The 21,463-nt window shown below is 38.6% G+C and overlaps 1 long non-coding RNA gene across 3 annotated transcripts in view; it reads right to left on the minus strand.

The window, feature by feature from the left end:
* LOC106967968 (uncharacterized) overlaps positions 1-20,713 on the minus strand; it is a 37,286-nt gene extending 16,573 nt beyond the window's left edge. Inside the window, exons 1-6 of one of the 3 annotated variants that reach the window (XR_008300178.1) lie at positions 17,860-20,713; positions 17,000-17,181; positions 7,050-12,415; positions 3,961-4,169; positions 2,689-3,261; positions 926-987 (exon numbers count right to left, since the gene is read on the minus strand). This is a non-coding gene — a long non-coding RNA (uncharacterized LOC106967968). The other 2 variants (XR_008300177.1, XR_008300176.1) reach the window with 2 other exon arrangements.
* Positions 20,714-21,463: the final 750 nt, after the last annotated feature.

Here is a 21,463-nt window from a genome sequence, read left to right on the forward strand (position 1 = left end):
AGGATGAGGTCTACTATGTAATGCTCGTTGTCCAGCTCACATTGTTCCAACACCAGTTTGCAAGAAAATGGGAGATGGCTAGCCTGGTCCAGAGTTGGGATCTTGTCAGGTGGAGTGGCAAGAAAACAGATTTCAAATTTTCCTAGCCAGTCACACAATTGTGTAATTCCTAGAAATCAACGCCTTTTCTGTATGTGTGTAAATGTATACATAGTTAGGAATAGATCTCCTGGCAGTTCTCTTTCTCTGGTAGGTCCCTGACTGATACAGACATTAGTAGCTTATCCAAGGGCACACTGCTGGTAGGTGGTAGAGCCACTCTCCTGACGTGGGCAGTCTGGGCCTTGAACCAATGTTCTTACCCACCTCCCCACTCTGCCTCTCCTGTAATTTCCAGCCATTAGCGGTCTAATTAAATATCCAGGACTTGGCCCTGAGGGGAAAAAACAAAGAGAAAGAAAGACAAATCACACCTGAATGAAGAGGAACACAGTATAAATGAGTTCATTGAGTGTAGGGATATGCAGAATAGGAAGAATAGCATTAGACCCTAGAGGAGAGATTTTGGGTTATGCCAGCAAATGAAAATGAAGAATGTGTATTTGCTTAGAAGAGGAGAAGAGCATTCCGTGTGGAGTGTATGACACATGCAGAAACCCAAAGCAAGTCACGTAGAACATGGCTATGGCAAGCCTCCAAAATGAAAGTTAATGAGCAAAGAACATGAAATCTGTATTACATATCAATTGCTGCATAACAAAGTGAGAGCTGGAATCAAGTGAAAACTCAGTCTCACACACGCCTGGCAATTATGCGGTGTCTTCACATTAGCTTTTTGAGCTTCTCCAAAACATGGTGGCCAGATCCCAAGGCCGAGTATTGAGAGGGAGAAAGAGAGACAGCCAGACAGACGGACAGAACTGACCTTCTTATGATCAAGCCTCAGAAGTCGGGTAATATCTCCTGTACTTCTTTACTCCTTTAATTCTATTTCCAATTTCAAGTGGAAAGCAACGGGGAAAGGCGAGGTGGGGAGAGCATGTGGAACATGAAATATTGCAATGTTGATTTTGGAAAATACAATATCCCACACAATAACTCATGGCAGATTAGTCCCAGTGTGAGCTGATCCATTATCTCTTTTAAATGCTTCCTGATAAAAACTTGGTGGGGGAGGGGGAAGGCTGTATCACTCTCCTGATTGTTTACAGAACCTTCATTCAACATTCTTCAAAAAGCGGCCTAGCTTTTTTTTTTTTTTTAATGCTTTTATTTATTTTTGAGACAGAGAGAGAGCATGAGCAGGGGAGGGGCAGAGAGAGGGGGAGACACAGAATCCAAAGCAGGGTCCAGGCTCTGAACTGGCAGCACAGAGCCCGACGTGGGGCCCGAACTCACGGACCACGAGATCATGACCTGAGCTGAAGTCTGACACTTAACTGACTGAGCCACCCAGGCACCCCATTGGCCTAGCTTTTAAATCAAACCATTTAACTTCACACCTCGACCTCAGAGACCTGTAACACATAAGCACTTTCTGTTGATGTTCTGTGATATCACTAGTGAAGGGGAGAAAGCTCCGAGCTGAGAAAGTGAGCACAGCAGTATGGCCAACACCCAGCTCCTCTGTAGACAGGACTTGGAGCCAGGAGGAAGCAGGTAAGGTAGTTCCCATTTGACCTAGAAAATGACTTCCATTTATTGCAGAAGCATAAACAGAATCTGAACACATATGTTAATTATTTTTCCTATGGAGGGCACATGAGCCTGGGTTTTCCACTCTCATCACCTGGTACCATGATGGCATCATCACCTTCATACAAATGAGGCTTAAAGACACAACAGGCTTTTCAATCCAAGGATGCATGACTTTTTGCTCTGGTCTGAGGCTGTTGTCTTATGATTCACAAGGTTTCCTTAAATGCAGTTTCTTCACCTTACATGAATTGAATCCTGGCTAGCTGCGTCCCTCCATCCTGCATTTGTGTACTTGGTCTTAACCTGGTTTCCGGGACTTTCTGTCTGACTCTCCTAATTGAAGTCACTGACTTTTTCATGTATTTCCTGACAGCAATAAATGAACTTTTCCCATCGATTTTTGGATTAAATTATTTTTTCAATACCCCCAACAAGCTGCATTGATTGAGTCAGGTTTTTTTTTTATTAATTATTTCTACCAACTACTTATGTCCTAATAATCTAGTATCGAGAATATGGGAGTTTTTAGAGAACTGACAGAAAGAAACTGTTAGGAAGTTTCTGGAAACAAGATAGAAATCAAAGGAAATAAGTAAACGTACTGTGAAAACTATAAAACACCACTATTCAAATAATCACATACATATGTGCATGCAAACATATACACACACACACACACACACAAATGTATATATGAAACTTCTCTGTTTTTTGTAAACTTGTAAAAACATTTATTAAATACAATAAAACCTTGGATTGTGAGTAACTTGTTCTGCGAGTGTTCTGCAAGACGAGCAAACATTTCTAATAAATTTTAACTTGATAAATGAGCGATGTCTTAACAATACGAGTAGTAAGTGATGCCGAATGTCACATGATCACCACTGAACCAAAGGTTCTTGAAATTTGCTTTTGATATACAAGTGCTTTGGATTACAAGCATGTTTCTGGAACAATTATGCCCATAAACCAAGGTTTTACTGTACTTACTATGTAAGGGATGCAGTGATTGCAGGCACCTTCTGATAGTTGAAGTAGAGGAAGCCAGGAACACTAGGAGAGAGTAGTAGGAGCTAATTAGATAGGGTGGCAGGGGACAATTCATATAGAATTTTGCAGGATTTTAACTGCATTCTAAATTTAATGAGATGTCAGTGCAGGGTGGTAGAACAAATGGAGAGAGCTTGACTGGAGGAGATCTGTATTCTAGATATTTCTAATACAATTGTACCTGATTTGTTATTATTTAAGTTTTCTCTGTATTTGTTCAGGACTCCCCAGGGTTTTTGAACACTTGTACTTGAGACTAGTTTTGAATATCTTTCCCTAAAAACTACACCAAAGGATGAACTTACTGACAGAAGACTGGTCTGGGGTGACCTGAAAACCCCATCCAGGCATATAATTGGATATATTATGCTTTGGGAACCTTCATATGTGGGGAGCAGGGCATGTAGCAAAAGTTCCCATCTAATCCCCTCGTAGGTATTGCCCACAACTGGTGAGTGGTGTCTTTCATGTCCTCAACCGGGAAACACATCTCTTACCACCTCCATTTCAGGGCTGGCATCCGTACAGAATCAAAAGCAAGAAAGACTTACATTTTAACAGTTGATTCAGCATGTAGATCTCTTACTCATCCTCCATTTTACTTACTTATCATTCTCTAATAATGAATTGTGTCAAATTCTTTGTTAGTCAAATTTTCCTAATTTGTTATTTTTCTATTTTTTAAACTTTGCCTTCATGGTTAAACACACACACACACACACACACACACACACCAAAAAACAGTTGACTAGGAATGAAAGATTGTTCAAAATGCTCATAATATGTATTAGTATACATGTGTTTAAAAATGTGACAGGTAATTAGTTTTCCATAATGTAGGATTCTGGAAAGCTAGTTTACAATGAATAATGTATCTGGAAGAGCACAGCCATTAGTCTGAACCTCTAGGGCTTTTCAGTTTCAAAAGAGAAAATATATTCTGTATATAATTGCATGGCATTTTCAGTGGCTGCAGAAATACCAGTAACTAAGTACCTTTGATTATAATATTAACAAAAATTTGGCAAGGTACTTAGCAATTTTTAGTAAATGCAATACATTCATAACTAGCAGGATGTTATAAGTATTCCTAAACTGGTCTTTAAATATTAAAATGAACATCTTTCTAATCCTTCTTTGACTCTAATCTAGAAGTAGAAATTCAAGTTTTGCTGAGAAGAGAAGATTCCCACACCAGCCTGAAGGATTAACATCATGCTAAATATACGAAGGAGTCTGTAGGGGAAGTTTAAGAGAGCTTCTCTCTGTGTCATATAACCAAAATGGAATGTTTCCTGAGGCATCAAACTGTGATAAATTATCTGTTCCAGAATGCTTAAAAAAAATAAAATTATGCACTGATTTTAGTTAATACTGTACTCCATTGTTCTTCCTCAGTTCTCTGGGGCGTATCTCATAACCTAGGGAAAGAAACAGGCAGGAAGCAATTAATTACAATAGAGTCAGATACTTTCAGTAGTAGAAGAAACAAAGTAGAAACCAATCCTGATTTTCCTATTCTAGTTTCAGTCCTTTGACTGATGTGCAGGAGGTCACTGTATCCAAGATAGGGCTTCCTGAAACATAGTGAGATGTATAGTATGTGTAAGGCCATGGAGATGAATTGGTGTAAGTAGCCATGCTGGGTAGAGCCTATAGATATTTTTAGCTGGGTGGTATGCATATATACAGGTTATCTGGGGTTCATGAAGTTACCTCCCCAGTTTGTAGGCATTGGCTTCTGGTTTATAAAAGAGCAATTCTGTATTTACAAAGTGGCAATTCAGTCACATCTGGAGTTAGGATTCTGAGGACTATGTACAAACAGATCTTATTTAACAACCAAGATTTTTTAACTTCTGCCCATTGGATCACCTGCAGCTAGGCCAGGTACCCCCATGTTGGATAGAGAGTTTCCCATGGCTGCAACAAGAGGCCTGGTCACTGGCCCCTCCAAGTACTTTGTAACCTTGGCAATGAATTCAGAGGCCATCCCTTCTCTACATCCTGGGAACTGAGCTATATAGAGGTTAGGCATACATTTCTTCCTGTGTGTAAATCCTCTCACTTCTTAGCTCCTTTCTCTCTGATGACGGTGCTCTGTGTACTATATACTAACCACCTACAACCAGGGAGAGAGAAAGGGGCCAGCCTAACGTGGCAAAAATCCTCAGGCTTCACATAACACATCTTCTGATCTGTGGTCTGGCACCTCTTATTAATTATCTGAAAGAACAGCTGAGTGGAGGAAGTCTTACTGTTTGCCCTAGAACCTTGAACCCTTGAAGAGTAGGTTGATCAGAGTTTTGGTTTTTGTTTATTTTTTAAATTGTTCAAAATAAGGCTCAAGGAAAAACTGGCTTGCTCAAGAACACGGAGAGTTGACAACAGTCATTTATTCAAGTATTCAAAAATTATTTATTGAGGGGCGCCTGGGTGTCTCAGTTGGTTAAGCGTCCAACTTTGGCTCAGGTCATGATCTGGTGGTTCGTGAGTTCAAGCCCTGCGTCGGGTTCTGGGCTGACAGCTCAGAGCCTGGAGCCTGCTTCAGATTCTGTGTCTCCCTTTCATTCTGCCCCTCTCCAGCTTGTGCTCTGTATCTCTCTCTCTCAAAAATAAATAAACATTAAAGAAAAAGAAATATTCAAAAACTATTCATTGAGTACCCACAACCCTATTTTTGAAACTTTAAGATGTATATTTCTTACACATTTTGAAATTTCTGAAATCAGGGTCGGTCTTAGAGTTGTTGTCTACTAGGCTTTGACTACCATAAGCACCAAAACTTGCACACTGAATGTCACCTTCTGGGAAGAAAATCTCAAAGACAATAATGAAGCGATCTTTCAAGAAATACTGCTTCACTGACACTCTTGATGGCACAGACAATGGTAAGGTGTGGGAAATACGGTATACTGGCAACGTGTCATTGAATATTAATACTGAAAACTTGCACTTCAAGTTGTTTCAAGAATAGCTTAACCAGGGCGCATGGGTGGCTCAGTTGGTTGAGTGACTGACTTCAGCTCAGGTCATGATCTCACAGTTTGTGGGTTCGAGCCCCACGTCGGGCTCTGTGCTGACAGCTCAGAGCCTAGAGCCTGCTTCGGATTCTGTGTCTCCCTCTCTCTCTGCCCCTCCCCACTCATGCTCTGTCTCTCTCTGTCTCAGAAATAAACATTAAAAAAAAAATAATAGCTTAACCGATTTATTTTGCTTATATTCTCATTTTTAGAGTGTGTACACTAATATATATGATAAGTCTATGGTCTTTCTAAGTAAATCTAAAAGAGCTTCTCAGTAAATTAAAACAAAAAGTCTAACATGACAAGACAGCATGTCCCATAGTTTAAATGGCAGCATTTTAAAATTCTGACATACAGGAAGTGATGGTGTATCTTACAATTGATGTCATCTTAGATTCAATGACATATGGTATATTCCTGACTCTCTTCTAGATATGCTGACTGTTCAGCCATAGAGAAAGAAGACAGATAACACCTCCGAAGCTTAAATTCTAAGAGGATAATCAAAAGAAATAAGGAAAATCTCTAGTGAGTGGTAAGTGCTAGGTAGAAAATTAGGATTAGGTAATGTAAAAAGAGGGCCTGGGTGGCTTCTTTAGATGACCAAGTTTCTCACCTTGTGGTGGTGACTTTAGGCTAAAGAAGTAATAATACTAGCTGGGCAGAAGAGTCAGGACCAGAAGAGTTTCCTAAATACCAGCATTCTTGCCAACATACCTGGGCTGGATGATGGCTTAATGATTGTGCCAAAGCCTATTTTAAAATTTCACTCTGGTGGCATTATTCTTATTTCAAAGTAAATGTGGACTTTAGAGCAAACCACTGCATCTGGTCATTTTAAATGGAAATATAACTATCTTAGATAGGTGGTATTTTAATGCAATTAAACACATCCAAGTTTTAATGCAATAAGTGATATTGGGAGAATGAACCTTGAACATCTTTGTGAAATGCAGAGAAAGGATGGAGGGGAGGGAAGAAGAGAGGAAGAGAGGAAAGGAGGAAAGGAAAGGAAGAAAGGGAAAGATGGAAAGGAAAGGAAAGGAAAGGAAAGGAAAGGAAAGGAAAGGAAAGGAAAGGAAAGGAAAGGAAAGGAAAGGAAAGGAAAGGAAAGGAAAGGAAAGGGGAAAGGGAAAGGGAAAGAAAAAAGAAAGAAAGAAAAGAAAGATGAAAGAAAGAGAGGCAGGCAGGCTTCATGTCAACTTTCTTACCCAACAATACTTTTGCCAAAGCTTTAAATAATTAGAGAAAACTAATGTCATAATTGAAGATTACCAGTTTGGAGTTTGGGCAAAGGGATTATTGACTCCATTGGCTTTTTATTCTTTCCAAAATTGATTGTTGTTTAGATAGCAGATATTTAAAACCAGGATGTTTATAAAAGACTCAAATAAAACGTTCTTGGTCAGAGATCTTTTTAAAATATCACATTGAAATTCCAAAAACAAGCCTACAAAAGAAGTGATAAAATTTTCAGACTTTGAAACATTGAGATCAAAGAATAAAATGTTAATAAAAAAGACACACAAGGTAATTCCTAGATAGATTAAAACTCAGATAGCATGACACTAATATGGTAACAAGGTAGTAAAGATACATAAGCACTACAAGAATTAATTGGTTTTTTTAGCTTAAACATCCTTTAGAGAGAGAGAGAGAGAGAGAGAGAGAGAGAGAATGCACATTCATGCAAGCAGGGGAGAGGAACACAGGGGGAGAGAGAGAGAGAGAGACAGAGAGAGAGAGAGAGAGAGAGACAGAGACAGAGAGAAAATCCCAAACAGGCTCCACGCTCAGTGCGGAGTCCCATGCAGGGCTCAATCCCATGACACTTGGATCACGACCTGAGCCAAAATCAAGAGTGAGACACTTTATCTTGGCCTCTAAAAAAATAGTACTTCAATTTTTTTAAAAGAAGAAATTAAAAGTTTTCATTCATTTTACATGTAATGTTTACTTTCCTCTCTTCTGTACCAATCACTGTGCTCATGGCAATAGAACCCTTAACATGCCAAGATTAGCTGAAAAAATATAAAAGCAATTGTAAACAGGTTATTAGTAGTTTGAGACCTAAAATCTGAGGGGTGAAGTTGTACCTGTGTCCATCCCAATGAATATCAAAGAAAATTGGTCTCTAGTTGGGACATTAAGTGGCAGTCCCTTAGGTTCATGCCTCTGCAACATGATGGGAATAAATCTTAAAGGTTTCTCCGGAAAATGCCCAAGGGGACAAATAGCAATCAACCTGCTGAACCCAGCTGCTACCCACCTCCTTCTACCCATTATGAACTGATGCTTTAGCTTCTATTTCCACCATTATAACCACTTTGGTAAATGAGGTGTTTGTGCCAAAGTGTGGAAGAAAGCCTTACAGACCAATAAGCATTTCTAATATCTATGTTGGGAACCAATAACAGCTGAGTATTTTATTTCAAAGTGGAGGATTAGGAAACTGATCAATTTAAATTCTGAGGAGGCCCATCAAACATAACTGAGTGTGGCCAGGCAAAAACAGAAATAATTTCTCCTCAATTTCAGGGGGTGACAAAGAGATAGGGATGATAATCTGCAGATAACCAGTTTCTCTAAGTAGCTGACCAAGCACCACCAAGGCAGACAAGAATAATTTAACTAGATGACTCTTCTATTAAAACATATGTGTGTGTGTGTGTGTGTGTGTGTGTGTGTCTTTGTAGGATATGGAAGAGTTAACTCCATCCTTATGCCAAAACAAATCCATCTTGTTCCCTCAACCTCATCTCTAATAGCTTCTTTGAAAATCTTATCTGTGAGGATAAAATGCGTGGTGTGACTGATAGCAATGCAAAGGGGAAAAAAAATGTTTCTAACCATTATGGGTTCTGGGTCATTATTCATTCTAAACTACAGATGTAATCAATTTGCTAAAATAATCTCATATAAATAATTTCCTGTCAAGAAAACATCACTGCAAAGGATACCAAGTTTTCCAATTAAGCATTTATACTTAAAGTTATTTCAAAAACCATCATAATGAAAGCACTATATTGATATACTAGAGGATAATCTTTAATTATACAATGTCTATTTTTGCTGGGGCAGTATGCTTTTTATGAATTGATCTACTTAAATTCCACAGTTGAGAATTACGTCTGTGAAACATATATAATTCTATTCTATAGCAATGAAAAATAAACCAACCTTATCAACAATTCTAAATCATAATAATAAATAATCAATTACTAAGAAGCTGTACAATTTCACCATACATAATTTGCAAATTCATTATTTTTTTTTTAAGACTGACAAGGATGTTGTGAATTAGGGTGAAGACTATTATTCCAATTTTCAAGTGAGATTATTATGTTAAATGGCTTTCCAAAGCCTAATTGTAATAAGTAGATCTGGCATTTAAGGCCAGTTTTTCTGACCCCTAATCCAGGATTATTTTCACTATTCTATTTTCCTAATGTCTGCAAAATTCATTCATTCATCCAGAGGTTCTAGTTCTCTGCTAGGAACTGTGGTACAATTCTGAGGAAAAAAACAATATCATGAACCTAAAATTCTATAATCAGCTAAATTAAATTGAAAGTGAAGGTGGATTAAAAACAATTTTAGATACAAATTTTTATCGAAAGATAAAAATTGGAATAAAATAACTTCTAAAAAACATATTTGAGATGCAAGGAAAATGAACCTAGAAGAAAGGAATGATATGCAAAAAGTAGTAAGTAGACATCATAAAAGCACATTGGTAATCTCAGTAAATATTTATAATAGTCAAACAACCATAATGTGTACATTTTAAAATGTTAGAATTAAAAATCATAGACAACAACATTAAGTCCCGGCTTATTTGGGAGAAGGACAGAAAGGAGGCTCTAAGTTTAGACTTGTTGGAGAAATAAAAATGTTAACTATATATGGGCGCTAGGCTGAGTAATGGCCCCCAGAGACAGCCATGTCCGAATCTCCAGAGCCTGTGAATATTATTTTATATGACAAAGGGACGTTGCAGCTGGGATTAAGGATCCTGAGACGGGACAACACTGGAATGTTCAGGTGGGTCTTAAACGTAATCATAAGTGTCCACATAAGAAATGTGATGAGAGCAGAGACAGAGTCAGTGTAATGACCAAAGCAAGACGCTAAACATCTGCCTTTGAAGATGGAAGTCTCGGAGGTGGAAAAGAAAAGGAAGAGATCCATGCCCGAGAGCACCTGGAAGAAGCATGACCCTACTGTCACCCAGGATACTGCTATCAGACTTCTGGCCTCTAGAACGGCACAAGAATAAATGTGTGTTGTTTTAAACCCCCTAATTTGTGGTAATTGTTACAACAGCCATAGGAAAGATATACTAAAAATGTGGGCATAATAACTAAGAGAACAGATGTGGAATATACTATTTATTTTCTAAGAATACCTATGCCTCCACTTGTGTTTCTAGGGGTGATTTTTATTAAAATAGTATTCCTGGGCACTCGGGCCACTCCTTCTCACTCTTGTCTGGGAGAGTCAAAATTACTTCTCTGAATGATAGTTTAGGAAAGGCAACTTGTTGGTTTGCAAACCAGCCCCTGTACACTGAGGGCAAGGAGAGACTGAAGAAAGAGCCAGCCTACTCCAGACCGGCAGGTAACAGTCTTAATAAGCAAGGAAACCTGCATAGGAGGCTTGCCATAAGACAAGAAAGTTTCCATACCTGCCCGCCGGACTCTTAGAAGTTCAAATGGAAGATTTAACTGGTTTCAGTCATGTATACTGCCCAGATGGTCTCAACAACCCCTTACTCTCATAAGGCTATGTCCTTGGAACAGCTCCCACTTGGGAATGGTGGGCAGAACATACATTCCAAGGACAGGGAGAGAGTGAGGAGCCTCTAACTGCCCAGATCCAGCTCGTGAGTCAACAGTGGTCATATCCTCTCGATGACCTCCTCCAACATAACTGAATGCTTAGCTCAGCCCCTTCTAATCTTCTTCCTCCCTTGGGATCTGCTTATCAGGAGAGAACATACATTCTGTTCTGCTCAACTTTGTTTGTCCCTGAGGAAGGAGTTCTGTGGTTACTCAGCACTACTAGGGACCAGGTAATTCTGCCTAATTCAGAGACAACAGACTTAGAGTCACATTCTCCAAAACCTTTGTTAGTAATACAGGTGGTATTTGACCTCTGTCTGCCTTACTGTCTTGTCTATCTCTCAGTTGCTTCAGAACACACAAGAGGAAAAAGCAAGATATTACTTATTAGCTTTTTGAAATCTGAATTTTCAAACAGATAACAAAAGAACAAAGTGGGAGGACTTGATAATTCAACAGAAAACACAGAAAGAGACAACAAAAAGAAGCAAAGGAATGGTGGACCACACATAAGAAGACACAATCAGAACAAAAATCCACAGAGCATTTAAATATATATGAGTTGGGGCAAAAAGCATACCAGCCAAAAAGCAACCCAAAGAAAAGTGCTACATCAATGTTCATATTGCTCAAAATATAAATGTGATGTTTACAGGGAATACATTTCGCATGAATACAAGATACACTTACATCGGTAAAAGATGTAAAACACAAAGATGATAAGAAATCATAAAATTACATACACCTGAATTCATAGCCTCAAAAATATAAAAAGTAAAAGTACCAAAAGTATAAAGACAAATTGACAACTGCATAATTACAGGGGAAATGTTAATGCTATGTGTCAGTTGGTTATTGCTCCATAAAAATTACCCCCAAACTCTCTGGCTTAAGATAATTGTCAGTTATTGTTATTCATGAATGTGCTCATCAGCTAATTAATTCAAGTGCAAGATGAGCAGTTAAGATGACTTATCTTTGCTCCATGAAGTTTCTCATCTTCTAGCAGACTGGCCAGGGCTTGTTTGCATGGCATGGTAGAGGTTCCAGAGAGAAAGCAGACACACACAGTACTGGAATCTAGGCTCAGAATAGGTGCATCAATACTTCTACTGTGTTCTGTTGGTCAATGAACGCAGAAGGCCTACCCAAAGTCACCACATGGGGAAATAGATTAGACCTCTTGATGGGAGGAGCTGCAAAGTCACAGTTTCACAGAGGTCATTATGCAGGGCGTTCAATGTAATCAATATACCATGCTCACCTCTTTCAGATATTGATAAATCAAGGGGACAAAAATATTGGTAAGGATGTAGAAGAGTTAGTAATTAATAAGCTTGATTTTATAGATACTTGATGATAGATGATAATAGATGATACAGAGATATACGATCTTGTATGCAACAAATAAACAAATTTTCTTTCCAAGTACATACGAAACAGTTACGCAAATTGAACTGAAAAGCAACAGGGAATTTTCAAGAATTTCCAAAGAATTTGTCACTTAGATCACAATATTTTATTGTAGTGCAACTTAATTAGATAACAACAAAGTGAAAGAAACTCATACATTTGGAGATTAGAAATACACTTTTAAATAATTTATGGACTAATGAAGAAATCACAATGGTAACTATAATATTCAGATTTAAAATAAATAAAAATGCTGTGAAAAAACTTGTGGAATGATAAAAGAACAACTTCAGAGGAGTTTATAACTTTAGATACAGTTATTAGGAACTAAGAAAGACTGACAGTAAACAAGCTTAAGCACTCACCGCAGGAAGTTGATAAAGCCTAAAGAAAGAAGAATGAAAAAAATAAAAATAACTTGATTGCAATCATTTAGAGAATATTCTCCAACCACAAAGTAGTTATGCTAGTTTTCTTGAAGTAAGAAATACTATAACTTATTCCTAAGTATTTCATATATTTTCAAGATACAAATCTTGCACTTTTGGGATGGGGCGCCGTTATACCTAAGCACTTCATAACAACGTACTTAGGTTATTTGAAGATAGACTGTGGTAAATTAAAAGTATATATTGAAAAATTGAGGGGCGCCTCGGTGGCTCAGTTGGCTGAGTGTCTAACTTCGGTTCAGGTCATGATCTCACAGTTTGTGAATTCGAGCCCTGCAATGGGCTCGTTGCTGTTAGCACAGAGCCTGCTTTGAATCATCTGTCTCCATCTCCCTCTGCCCCTCCATTGCTTGCACTCACTCTCTCAAAAATAAATAAACATTAAAAAAGAAAGAAAGTCTAGCACAACTAAAACTTTTTAAAGAAGAGATATCACTTGTATGTCAATAGTGAAAATAAAATGAAATCAGAAAGAACTTGAGGGCATTATGCTAAATGAAATTAAGTCAGACAGAGAAAGACAAATACTGTATGACATTACTTACATGTGGAATTTTAAAAAATCAAACATGCTTCTTAATTTCCATATATGAGTGAAATCATGATATTTGTCTTTCTCTAACTTACTTCACTTAGTATTATACTCTCTAACTCCATCCGTGTTGTTGCAAATAGTATGATTTCATTCTTTTTTTATGGCTGAATAATATTCCATTGTGTGTGTGTGTGTGTGTGTGTGTATGTATATATATATATATATATATATATATATATATATATATATCACATCTTTTATTCATTCATCTATCAATGGACACTTGGGCTGCTTCCATAGTTTCACTATTGTAAATAATGCTGCAATAAACTTAGAGATGTATATATCCTTTCAAATTAGTGTTTTTTTATTCTTTGGGTAAAAATACTTAGTACTGTGATTACTGGATCATAGAGTAGTTCTATTTTTAATTTTTTGAGGAACCTCCATATTGTTTTCCACAGTAATTGCACCAGTTTGCATTCTTGCCAAAAGTGCACAAGGGTCCCTTTTTCTCCACATCCTCTCCAACACTTGTTTCTTGTGTTTTTAAGAAATGAAACAAATGAACAAAGGTGGGGCGGGGGGGAAGGAGAGATAAACCAAAAAACAGACCCTCAACTATAGAGAACTAACAAGTGGTTACGAATGAGAAGATGGGTGGGAAGATGAGTGAAATAGGTGAAGGGGATTAGGAGTACACTTATCTTGATGAGCACTGAGTAATGTATAGAATTGTTGAATCACTGTATTGTACACCTGAAACGAATACAACACTATAATGTTAACTATACTGGAATTTAAGAAATTTTTTTAATTTTAAAAATTTGAACTCCTATAGTAGTGACTATAGGAATCAATACTGTATTATGAACATCAAATTTGCTAATCAAACTATATCTTAATTATTCCCAAAACAAAAAAAAAGAAATTATATTTATGTGAGCTGATGGGGTATTAGCTAACACTACAGTGGTAATCAAATTGTAATATATAAATATATCAAATCACCATGTTGAACACCTTAAACTTATATAATGTTACATGCCAATTATATCAATAAATTAATTAATAAAAATTTTAAAATAAAAAAGCTGAACTCATAAAAACAGAGTAGAATGGTGATTACCAGGGGCTGGGCATTGGGGAAATGTTGCTTAAGAGCACAAACTTGCAAATAGTAAATAAATAAATCCTGGAGATCTTAGTACAGCACACTGATAATAGTCAACAATACTGTACTATAAACTTCAAAGTTACCAGAAGACTGTATCTTAATTGTTCTCATCACAAATAACCTATCTGGAAAATCCAAAATACTTGGAAATTAAACAACATTCTTTTAAATAAACCATTAGTCAAAGAGAAAGCTAAAAGTATTACAAAATATTTTTAATTTAAGGTAAATAAAAAGAAAAACAATGCATCAAAATTTTTGGATCCTATTAGAGAACTGTATAGGGGAAATGTATCAGATTAAATGCTTGTATTAGAAAAGAAGCAAAGCCTCAATGATGTTTTCACCTTAAGAAAGTAGAAAAATAAGGGCAAATTAAACCAAAAGCAAGTATAAAGAAGGAAACATAAGGAGTAGAACCAAATGAAATTGAAAAAAGAGAAAAACCAAGAGAGAAAAATCAATGAAGTTGAAAGCTGGTTCTTTGAAAAGATCAATAAATGAGATGAACTTCTACCTAAACTGATCAAGAAAAAAAGTGAGAAGCCACAAATTCCCAATATCGGGAATGAAAGAGGATACATCACTACAGAACCCACAGGTATTACAATGATAGTAAGGGTGCCTGGGTAACTCAGTCAGTTAAGCATCCAACTCCTGATTTCTGCTCAGGCCATGTCACGGTTCGTGAGATTGAGCCCCCCATCAGGCTCCGCACTGACAGCATGGAGCTTGCTTGGGATTCTCTCTCTCTCCCTCTGTCTCTGCCCCTCCCCAGTGTGTTCTTTCTCTCTCAAAATAAATAAACATTTTAAAAAATGATTTAAGAACGTGAACAAAGTTTTAAGACTCAGCAAGGAGTATGGAGCCTGCTTGGGATTATCTCACTCCCCCTCTCTCTCTGCCCCTCCCCAATTTGTGCCTGCTCTCTCACACACACACACACACACACACTCTCTCTCTCTCTCTCTCTCTCTCTCTCTCTCTCTCTTTCTCTCTTTCTCTAATAAACAAACAAACAGACTTAAAAAGAATTTTTTAAAAGATAGTTAAGAAAATAGTATTAACTTTTTGCCAATAAATTTGACAGTCTAGAAGAAATGGACAAATTCCTTAGACACGAACTACCAAAGGTTGCACAAGAAGAAAAAGAACCTGGATAGCCCCATATCTATTAATAAAACCAATTTATACTTACAGATATTTCAACAAAGAATACTCAAATTTGCCAGTTTTGTGGCAAATTCTATCACGCATTTATGGAAAAACTAGCATCAATTATAGACAAACTCTTCTAGAAAATAGAAAAGGAGGGAACATTTGGTTTAACATTCGAAAATCAGTAAGTGTAATTCACCATATCAACAAACTAAATTCATATGATCATCTCAGTAAATAAAGAATAAGCACTTGACAAAATTCAAAGAAGGTCTTGGAAAAACCCACAAATAACATCATATTTAATAGTGAAAGACTGAATGTCTTCCCCCCTGAGATGTGGAAGAAGGTTAGGATGCCCATTTTTACCAATGTGGGGAACAAACGCAGAAAGAAATGCAGATAAAATTAAGTTTCCTTATAACCTGCAGCCCATAGACAAACATTTAAGACAGGCAGAATAAGACATTCCTCCAGGAGCTCCCAACTGTTTTAATGCTAATGCTTTGCTAGAGGGAAAAACAACCTTAGTCTGACAATGGGTAGGCTTCCAGGATCCTGTGATTCTTCCTTGACCTAAGAAGGTCCTATTGGAAACATCCCCTTAACTTTACTTCCCCCAACTCCCAAGGGCATAATCAATTGCTCTTCACAATCTTCAGGTACCTACATCCTGTACCTGTCCCTGCGCTATAATAAAACCATCTTTTTTGTACCCAAGAGGTCTCAAGAATTCTTTCTTGGCTGGAGGCTCTGAACCCTAACATTTCCACATCACTTACCATTCCACATTATACTTAATATTTAAACCACTCTACATAATACTTAATATTTTAATAAGGTAATTGTTAATAAGGCCAATTAAGTATAGAAAAAAAATGAGTAAAAGTCATTCAGAGTCTCAATGAACAATCATGACAATGAATGTCTACATAAAAACCCCATATAATAACAACAACAAAAAGCTACTAGAATCAATGCACAACATAAAAAATCAATTCTATTTGTATACACTAAAAATAGCCACTGAAAATTAAAATTAAGGCAGTGCACCCTGGTCCCAAAAATCTGTCTCTTGCTTCAACAGTATTTAGATGAAACAAACCCAGGGCTGCCCCTTATACTAGCCTCCTGCCACCTGCCCCCAACCTTCCAGAGGCATCTTCTCTGCCACCCTCTGCCCCTGGGATCAGCCAACACCCTATTCTGAGCTTAGCTCCTTATTACCCATCAAGCATGAGCTCCCAGGTTCTTCAGATATTCCACTGGTGGGGGCCACTGTCAACCACCTGGTCCACATGTACCTAAGGGCCTCCTACAGCTGCTACCATGTGGCTTGAGAGGGTGGGTGCCAGTTGGCTGAGGAGAAGCGGGAGGGCGCTGAACGTCTCTAGAAGATGAAAAACCAGCACAGAAGTGTGGAAGCCTCTTTTCCAGGACGTGCAGAAGCTGTCCCCAGATGAGTAGCATAAAACCATGGAAGCCACGGAAGCAGCCAGGGTTCTGGAGAAGAACCTGAACCTGGCCCTTCTGCATCTGGGAGCCCCAGCTTCTGTCTGCACAGATGCCCATCTCTGTGACTTCCTGCAGAACCACTTCCTACATAAGGAAGTGAAACGCATCAAGAAGATGGCCACCACCTGACTCACCTCCACAGGCTGGACACCTCCAGGCTGGGCTGGGAAGGTATCTCTTCCTCTTGGAAAGCCTCCAGAGCTCTGTAGCCTCAGAGTGCCCCTCTAGCATCCCCCTGGTGCCAGGACTTGTGCCCGAGACTCTCTCCCTTCAGCCACTAGGCAGCATTTTAAGCATCCCAGAGCCTTCTCCCAAGCTGTGAACCAAATGTAAACAAAAAAGCTCTTTACAGCAGAAAAGAAAAGATCATTGCAGCTTCTGGGTGGCTCAGTTGGTTAAGCACCCCACTCTTGGTTTCCGCTCAGGTCATAATCTCACAGTTCATGGGTTTGAGCTCTGCATGGGGCTTTGTGCTGACAGCGGGGAGCCAGCTTGGGATTTCTCTCTCCATCTCTCTGCCCCTTCCTGGCTTTCTCTCTCTCTCTCAGTAAATAAATAAACATTTTTTAAAAAAGAAAATTAAAATTAAAATAGTACCACTTATAATAGAATCAAAAAAACATAAAGTACAGTGTGGAAAATCAAATAACTATGTTCTGGGTAAGGAGATTATAGGGAATGCATCATACTGCTTTCTGGACATGATGAAAACAGCTGACCAGTATCTAGTTAATGTGTATTTGGGGGTTGGGTCATGCCTGTGCTCATGAATTCCTTAGACTATGTGATCTATGGAATATCTTATAGTGTTCTCCACCCAGCTCTCAGCATCGGCTCTTTTGTAGTCTCAGGAACACCTTGGTTTTTTTGCATGTTTTCTATGCTTTCTATACATTCTTACTGGCATGTTGCATAATGTTTTCCCTACATTGTATACCTAATATACAGGAGCTTGAGAGCAGCTTAGGGAGACTTCCCTTAGCTTCCCTCTCACCTCTCTTGACTTGTGGAGTCTTGAGTAATCCTTTCTGCCATCCTCGGTTTTGATGGACAAAGTCAAAAGCCGAACCCACAACTGGTGACCCTGACATGACAGTGATAGGTTCCAGAGGAAGCTCATCAGGTGGCAGAATCGACACGTTCAGGAGAAGAAAGTTCCAGACTTCAGACAGACCTCATCCCAGTAAGAGACAGCAATACCCGCTTGGGATAGCTGCCAACGTGTCTAGTTGAGAGTATTTCTTTTCTCTTCTTTTATCATGGGCCAAAAAAGACAAAGGAACAGCTATTATATTTAAAAACTTTACAGCAGCTTTTAAAGGCAGCTCATTGTACTGTCAAAAAAAGATCAATTAAGTAAATTGTTATGAACAATATGAGACACCTGCCCCTGGTTCCCAGACCATGGTACAGTTGATTTAGATCTATGGGAACAAGTAATAAAAAAAAAAAAAAAAAACCATGAAAAAAGAGAGAAGGTTCCTGCTTCCATCTTAGTGACCTGGAGTTTAGTCTGAACGGCATTATGTCCCTTATGTGTATCTCCAGAGAAGGAAAAAATTAAGAAAGATAGCCTAACACCCACCTCTCCTATGGCACCTCCTACAATTGAGGACAACTTCCCTCCACTGCCTCTTCCTGTCCCTATTCTTCCCAATATAAAGCCAATGCCTATATTGGAGGGACATAAACCATTAGCTATGCAGCAATGTTTACAAGAGGGATATGCTGCTGGGGAGTCTCATAGTTTCCCTGTCATTACCACTGCTGGACATCACCTTAGGCATGAGTCCCTCCTTTTTACTATCTTTAAGGAATTGAAACGAAGTGTTGCTGAGAATGGTATCCAAAGCTCTTTTACGAAGGGGATCATTGAAACAATAAGAAATGGTTGTGAAATGACCCCTTGGGATTGGAAGGCATTAACAAAAACCATACTTCCTCGCACCCTTCACCACCCTGCCCCAGCTGTGTGGACTTTAGAATATCAAGAGGGTTGTTGGGGTGCCTGGGTGGCTTAGTTGGTAAAGCGTCTGACTTTGGCTCAGGTCATGATCTCACAGTTCATGCATTCGAGCCCCGTGTCGGGCTCTGTGCTGACAGCTCAGAGCCTGGAACCTGCTTCAGATTCTGTGTCTCCCTCTCTCTCTGCCCCTCCTCTGCTCATGCTCTGTCTTTCTCTCTCCCAAAAATAAATAAACATTAACAAAAAATTAAAAAAAAAAAAGAAGTTGGGCCACACAGGCAATTCATAATCAACATTTGCAATTTGAGTATTCCGACAGGAGTAGAAATGCTACAAGGCATTCCCAGACCGCAAAAGAGCAGATGCCTGCCAAAAGCAGGGTGGGGAACAGATAAGATATCCCAAAGATAATACTGTCTAAGGAATACATGAGCACAGGCAGGACCCAACCCCTAAATACACATTAATAGATACTGGTCAGCTGTTTTCATCATGTCCAGAAAGCAGTGTAATACGTTCCCTATAATCTCCTTAACCAGGACATAGCTATTTGACTTCCCACAGTACAGTACTTAGATATAAAGCCCCCTCACATGCACAATGTGCAAGATTTGTGTATTGAAAACTACAAAATATTGATGAAATACATTAAACAAAACCTAAATGAAGAGAAATAGTATGTTCATGGATTGAAAGACTCAAGATTAAGTTGTCAATTCTCCCTAAACTATAGGGATCTATAGATTCAGCACGATCCCAATTTTAAAAAGCAGGTTTTTTTCATATAAATATTAACAAGCTATTGAAAATCTACATGGAAAAAACAAAGGAACTAAAATTGTCAAAAATATTTTTTAAGAATGTGAACAGGGGCACCTGGGTGGCTCAGTCGGTTAAGCGTCTGACTTTGGCTCAGGTCATGATCTCACATCTCATGGGACTGAGCGCCTTGTTGGGCTCTGCACTGACAGCGTGGAGCCTGCCTGGGATTCTCTTTCTCTCTCTCTCTCTCTCTCCCCCTCTCCGTCTCTTTGCAGTGCACTCTCTCTCTCTCAAAATAAGCAAACATTTTAAAAAATGATTTAAGAATGTGAACAAAGTTTTAAGACTCACATTCCTTGATTTCCAGACCTACTATGAAATTAGAAGAATCAAGATAGTTTAATATTAGAAAAAGGATAGATATATAGAACACAGGACAGTCCAGAAATAGACCTGTACGTCTATATGTGGTCAACCAATTAATCAATTTTCAACAAAGATGCCAAGTCAATCAAATGTAGAGAAGTTAGTCTTTTCAAAAAATTGTGCTCAAGCAGTTGGATATCCATATGCAAAAAAGGAAAAAAAAGAAAATAAAAGCCTTGACCCATACTCATACCACATACAGAATGTAACTTGAAATGATCATGTACCTAAAGGTAAAGCCAAAACCTGAAATTTCTAGGAAAGCTTTGCAATTTGGGGTTAGGCAAAATTTCTTAGAACACAAGAAAGCACAGCCCCTGCTCTGGCCCCAGTGCCGACCGAGTCGGCCTGGCTCAGCCATGATCAAGGCGATCCTCATCTTCAACAACCATGGGAAGCAGCAGCTCTCCAAGTTCTACCAGCCCTACACTGAAGATACACACAGCAAATCATCAGGGAGACATTCCATTTGGTATCTAAGAGAGATGAAAATGTTTGTAATTTCTTAGAAGTAGGATTGTTAATTGGAAGATCTGAGAACACAGAAAGTACAAACCACAAAAGAAAAAAAAGTGAAGAGTTCATCAAAGTTAAAAAATTTTTCCCCAAAAGACAATGTTTGAAGAATGCAAAATAAGACACAAACTGAAATAAAATGTCTGCAAAATACATATCTTATTTAAAAAACAAACAAACAAACAAACAAACAAACCTCATGGCATGCCTGGGTGGCTCAGTCGGTTAAGCAGCTGACTTTAGCTCAGGTCATGATCTCCCGGTTCCTGAGTTGGAGCCTCACGTCGGGCTCTGTGCTGACAGCTCAGAGCCTGGAGCCTGCTTCAGATTCTGTGTCTCTGTCTCTCTGTCCCTCTTCTGCCCATGCTCTGTCTCTCTCCCTCTCTCAAAACTAAATTTAAAAAAACATTTTTAAAAAATTAAAAAAACAAAAATCCCTCATACGTAGAGTTCACAGGAAACTTCACAACTCCATTGACAGTTGGGTTGAGCACTAGAAAGTGAAACGTGGCAGGTTTCCTTAGATGGAATAGGCGTGGAGGAAATAGAACTACCTGCTAAGGAATCATGCAAACCTTTGCTGTTGTCTCGGCCACTTAGGCGTCATCACTGCAGGAGACCAGCATCTTCTGCTACTCTGGGGAACCCATTCCAACAGCGACATCATGCGGCAGTGAGAAGCAAATGCAACAGTGTAACGAAGTGGTTCCTGTACTCTACCAGCGTTGGTGGGGAAGCTGAACTTAAAAGTTCTGGGGACTGCGCTGAGCCCCTAGAGTTCTTGGACAATTCTAGAAGTGGAGACGACCTCAAAGGTGGGAGATCCTGAATTTATCCTAATTAGTTGCGTGGGTATTCAAAATAATTAATTACAAAAAAGAGATATGACTGTACTTATATCCTGAGTTTGTGAAGCATTTCATATTAC

Source organism: Acinonyx jubatus, chromosome B4 (genome assembly GCF_027475565.1).
Source record: "Acinonyx jubatus isolate Ajub_Pintada_27869175 chromosome B4, VMU_Ajub_asm_v1.0, whole genome shotgun sequence".
Lineage (NCBI taxonomy): Eukaryota > Metazoa > Chordata > Mammalia > Carnivora > Felidae > Acinonyx > Acinonyx jubatus.